The sequence below is a fragment of the Mesoplodon mirus genome (assembly GCF_964341445.2).
Source record: "Mesoplodon mirus genome assembly, chromosome: 4".
Classification (NCBI taxonomy): domain Eukaryota; kingdom Metazoa; phylum Chordata; class Mammalia; order Artiodactyla; family Ziphiidae; genus Mesoplodon; species Mesoplodon mirus.
Genome location: NC_138979.1, coordinates 44929125 through 44935442, shown reverse-complemented (window position 1 = coordinate 44935442; position 6318 = coordinate 44929125).

Below are 6318 nucleotides of genomic sequence, written 5' to 3'. Positions count from 1 at the left end.
GGTGCCATGACAGTTCTGAGGCTGACCATAAAAGGCCAAAAAGTGGGCAATAGCCCAATTCCTGGAAATCTCAGCCACTTTCCCAAAATAGTTGGAATAATCCTCCTGCCCCTTAGCCTATGCAATTACCCAGCCCATAAAAAACTAACCATCCCATTTTCAGGCCACTCTTACATTCTAAGATGGACTGCATTCTACCTATGGAATGTGAATCTCTAAATAAACTTGCTTTCACTTTACTATGGCTCTCTCTTAAATTCCTTCCTGCACAAAGCCAAGGACCTCACTTGGTGAGCCTGTCCCTGGGACTTGTCAGAGACCTGAGACATGACCCTCCTCTTATGCCCCATTCTGCAATACTTCTCCACTGCTACTTTCCCCCCATCCTTTTCATTTCAGGCCAGCCGACTCTTTAGATACAAGGGCAACTAGGCCCTGACCTGGGTTATTTCCTTAGGGAAGGCTCCTCCAGACCACTCTCCAAGCTTAATGACTTAAGCTGTACTGGAGGTCTCTGCCCTGGGCTGCCCGCTCATCTACTCCCATTTCCTGAAATGTGACTAGTCCTGACCTCAGACTACCCTGTTATACTGCCCCTTTCTTACATCCATTTTACAAGGTGTTTATTCTGCAGCCCTTATTTTATAGATTTTTATTTCAACAGTATAATACTACAACAGAAATTTAGGGGAAAAGGGAATCTTGGAAAAAGAATTTAAATAAAAAGAAGAAATATTAAAAGTAATGCATTCCTTTTTCTCCATTTTACAGATAAGGAAACAGATAAAGAGCAATGAACATTGTTCCATCAGTATTTTTCTTAGATATATTTTTATTCATATGCATAGATTTCAGTCATAGTGTAAAAGAATTTGTATCTTGTATCTCCTCTAATATTCATCAGTCTACTTCTTCATTTATTCATTCAAAAACTATTTAATACACTAAAGTGTGAAACTATTGGTGTATATTATTTTACAATTTTTGCTGATGTAGTAAGAAAAATATGATTCAACTTTGTTGTTTAATTTGTATTACTTTCCTTGCTAGTGAAATTTAACATAGTTTTCAAATATTTGGTTTTTAATTGTATTCCCTCATTTATGAAATATCCACTTAAATACATTGTCCATTTGTCTTTTGAGTTCTTTATGACTTTTTAAAATTTATATGAACACTTTATATTTAAGAAATATTAAAGCTTTGTTGCTCATAGTTGCTACAATATTTTTCCAGTCTTTACTCTGTATTTTTACTATGGTTGTTTGAAAATTTTTATATATGTCAGTGAAAACTTTTTAAAATCATGTTAAGTAGTTTCATTTGTAAATGTTTTCAATTATCATGTGCTTTTTGTTACTTGAAATAAAATAATGGAGGAGCTTCAAGATGGCGGAAGAGTAAGACGTGGCTATCACCTTCCTCCCCACAAATACATCAGAAATACATCTACATGTGGAACAACTCCTACAGAACACCCACTGAACGCTGGCAGAAGACCTCAGACCTCCCAAAAGGCAAGAAACTCCCCACGTACCTGGGTAGGGCAAAAGAAAAAAGAAATAACAAAGACAAAAGAATAGGAATGGGACCTGCACCAGTGGGAGGGAGCCGTGAAGGAGGAAAGGTTTCCACACACTAGAAGCCCCTTCGCGGGCGGAGACTGTGGGTGGCGGAGGGAGAAAGCTTCGGAGCCACGGAGGAGAGCACAGCAACACGGGTGCGGAGGGCAAAGCAGAGAGATTCCTGCAAAGAGGACTGGTGCCGACCAGCACTCACCAGCCCGAGAGGCTTGTCTGCTCACCCGCTGGGGCGGGTGGCGGCTGGGAGCTGAGGCTGTGGCTTCGGAGTTCAGATCCCAGAGAGAGGACTGGGGTTGGCTGCGTGAACACAGCCTGAAGGGGCTAGTGTGCCACAGCTAGCCGGGAGGGAGTCCGGAAAAATGTCTGGAGCTGCCGAAGAGGCAAGAGAATTTTTCTTGCCTCTTTGTTTCCTCCTGCAAGAGGAGAGGGGATTAAGAGCACCACTTAAAGGAGCTCCAGAGATGGGTGCAAGCCGCAGCTATCAGCGCGGACCCCAGAGACGGGCATGGGACGCTAAGGCTGCTGCTGCCGCCACCAAGAAGCCTGTGTGCGAGCACGGGTCACTCTCCACACCTCCCTTCCGGGGAGCCTGTGCAGCCCGCCACTGCCAGGCTCCCGGGATCCAGGGAAAACTTACCAGGGAGAACGCACGGTGCACCTAAGGCTTGTGCTACGTCACGCCAGCCTCTGCCGCCGCAGGCTCGCCCTGCACTCCATACCTCTCTCTCCCCACGACCTGAGTGAGCCAGAGCCCCCGAATCAGCTGTTCCTTTAACCCCGTCCTGTCTGAGCAAAGAACAGACGCCCTCAGGGGACCTACACGCAGAGGCAGGGCCAAATCCAAAGCTAAACTCCAGGAGCTGTGCGAACAAAGAACAGAAAGGGAAATCTCTCCCAGCAGCCTCAGGAGCAGAGATTAAATCTCCACAATCAATTTGATGTACACTGCATCTATGGAATAGCTGAATAGACAACGAATCATCCCAAATTGAGGAGGTGGACTTCAGGAACAAAGATATATATGTATTTTTTACCTTTTTCTTTTTGTGTGAGTGTGTATGTGTATGCTTCTCTGTGTGATTTTGTCTGTATAGCTTTGCTTTTACCATTTGTCCTAGGGTTCTGTCTGTCCGGGTTTCTTTTTTTTTTTTTTTTTTTTTTTCTTAGTATAACTTTTAGTGCTTCTCATCATTGCTGGATTTGTTTTTTGGTTTGGTTTCTCTATTCTTTCTTTCTTTCTTTTTTTTATTACTTTAAAAAATTTTTTTAATAATTACTTTTTATTTTTTATTTTAATAACTTTATTTTTTCTTCTTTCTTTATTTCTTCTTTTTTCTCCTTTTACTCTGAGCCATGTGGATGACAGGCTCTTTGTGCTCCAGCCAGGTGTCAGGGCTGTGGCTCTGAGGTGGGAGAGCCAAGTTCAGGACACTGGTCCACAAGAGACCTCCCAGCTCCACGTAATATCAAATGGCAAACATCTCCCAGAGATCTCTATCTCAATGCCAAGCCCCAGCTCAAATCAACAACCAGCAAGCTACAGTGCTGGACACCCTATGCCAAACAACTAGCAAGACAGGAACACAACCTCACCCATTACCAGAAAGGCTGCCTAAAATCATAATAAGGACACAGACACCCCAAAACACACTACCAGACATGGACCTGCCCACCAGAAAGAAAAGATCCAGCCTCATCCACCAGAACACAGGCACTAGTCCCCTCCACCAGGAGGCCTACACAACCCACTGAACAAACCTTAGCCACTGGGGACAGACACCAAAAACAACGGGAATTACGAACCTGCAGCCTGTGAAAAGGAAACCCCAAACACAGTAAGATAAGCAAAATGAGGAGACAGAAAAACACACAGCAGATGAAGGAGCAAGGGAAAACCCACCAGACCTGATAAATGAAGAGGAAATAGGCAGTCTACCTGAAAAAGAATTCAGAATAATGATAGTAAAGATGATCCAAAATCTTGGAAATAGAATGGAGAAAATACGAGAAACGTTTAACAAAGACCTAGAAGAACTAAAGAGCAAACAAACAGTGATGAGCAACATAATAAATGAAATTAAAAATTCTCTAGAAGGGATGAATAGCAGAATAATGGAGGCAGAAGAATGGATAAGTGACCTGGAAGATAAAATAGTGGAAATAATTACTGCAGAGCAGAATAAAGAAAAAAAAATGAAAAGAATTGAGAACAGTCTCAGAGACCTTTGGGACAACATTAAACACACAAACATTCGAATTATAGTGGTCCCAGAAGAAGAAGAGAAAAAGAAAGAGACTGAGAAAATATTTGAAGAGATTATAGTTGAAAACTTCCCTAATATGGGAAAGGAAATAGTTAATCAAGTTCAGGAAGCACAAAGAGTCTAATACAGAATAAATCCAAGGAGAAACATGCCAAGACACATACTAATCAAACTATCAAAAATTAAATACCAAGAAAAAATATTAAAAGCAGCAAGGGAAAATAAACAGATAACATACAAGGGAATCTCCAGAAGGTTAACAGCTGATCTTTCAGCAGGAATTCTCCAAGCCAGAAGGGAGTGGCAGGCCATATTTAAAGTGATGAAGGGGAAAAACCTAAAACTAAGATTACTCTACCCAGCAAGAATCTCATTCAGATTTGATGGAGAAATTAAAAACTTTACAGACAAGCAAAAGCTAAGAGAATTCAGCACCACCAAACCAGCTTTACAACAAATGCTAAAAGAACTTCTCCAGGCAGAAAACACAAGAGAAGGGAAAGACCTACAACAACAAACCCAAAACAATTAAGAAAATTGTAATAGGAACATACATATTGATAATTACCTTAAACGTACATGGATTAAATGCTACAACAAAAAGACATAGACTGGCTGAATGGATACAAAAACAAGACCCATATATATGCTGTCTACTAGAGACACACTTCAGACCTAGGGACACATACAGACTGAAAGTGAGGGGATAGGAAAAGATATTCCATGTAATGGAAATCAAAAGAAAGCTGGAGTAGCAATTCTCATATCAGACAAAATAGACTTTAAAACAAAGACTATTACAAGAGACAAAGAAGGACACTACATAATGATCAAGGGATCAATCCAAGAAGAAGATATAACAATTGTACATATTTATGCACTCAACATAGGAGCACCTCAATACATAAAGCAAATACTGACAGCCATAAAAGGGGAAATCGACAGTAACACAATCAAAGTAGGGGACTTTAACACCCCACTTTCAACAATGGAGAGATCATCCAAAATGAAAATAAATAAGGAAACACAAGCTTTAAATGATACATTAAACAAGATGCACTTAATTGATATTTATAGGACATTCTATCCGAAAACAACAGAATACACTTTCTTCTCAAGTGCTCATGGAACATTCTCCAGGATAGATCATATCCTGGGTCACAAATCAAGCCTTGGTAAATATTAAAAAATTGAAATTGTATCAAGTATCTTTTCTGACCATAACGCTATGAGACTAGATATCAATTATAGGAAAAACTCTGTAAAAAATACAAACATATGGAGGCTAAAGAATACACTCCTTGGGCCTCCCTGGTGGCGCAGTGGTTGAGAGTCCGCCTGCCGATGCAGGGGACACGGGTTCGTGCCCCGGTCTGGGAGGATCCCATATGCCGCGGAGCGGCTGGGCCCGTGAGCCATGGCCGCTGGGCCTGCGCATCCGGAGCCTGTGCTCCGCAACGGGAGAGGCCACAACAGTGAGAGGCCCGCATACCGCAAAAAGAAAAAAAAAAAAAAAAAAAAAAAAGAATACACTCCTTAATAACCAAGTGATCACTGAACAAATCAAAGAGGAAATTAAAAAATACCTAGAAACAAATGACAATGAAAACGCAATGACCCAAAACGTATGGGATACAGCAAAAGCAGTTCTAAGAGGGAAGTTTATAGCAATAAAATCCTACCTTAAGAAACAAGAAACATCTCAAATAACCTAACCCTATACCTAAAGCAATTAGAGAAAGAAGAACAAAATACCCCAAAAGTTAGCAGAAGGAAAGAAATCATAAAGACCAGATCTGAAATAAATGAAAAAGAAATGAAGGAAACGATAGCAAAGATCAATAAAACTAAAAGCTGGTTCTTTGAGAAGATAAACAAAATTGATAAACCATTAGCCAGACTCATCAAGAAAAAAAGTGAGAAGACTCAAATCAGTAGAATTAGAAATGAAAAAGAAGTAACAACTGACACTGCAGAAGTACAAAGGATCATGAGAGATTACTACAAGCAACTATATGCCAAAAAAATGGACAACCTGGAATAAATGGACAAATTCTTAGAAATGCAGAACCTTCCGAGACTGAACCAGGAAGAAATAGAAAATATAAATAAACCAATCACAAGCACTGAAATTGAAAATGTGATTAAAAATCTTCCAACAAACAAAAGCACAGGACCAGATGGCTTCACAGGCGAATTCTATCAAACATTTAGAGAAGAGCTAACATCTATCCTTCTCAAATTCTTCCAAAATATAGCAGAGGGAGGAACACTCCCAAACTCATCCTACGAGGCCACCATTACCCTGATACCAAAACCAGACAAAGATGTCACAAAGAAAGAAAACTACAGGCCAATATCACTGATGAACATAGATGCCAAAATCCTCAACAAATACTGGCAAACAGAATCCAACAGCACATTAAAAGGATCATACACCATGATCAAGTGGGGTTTATCCCAGGAATGCA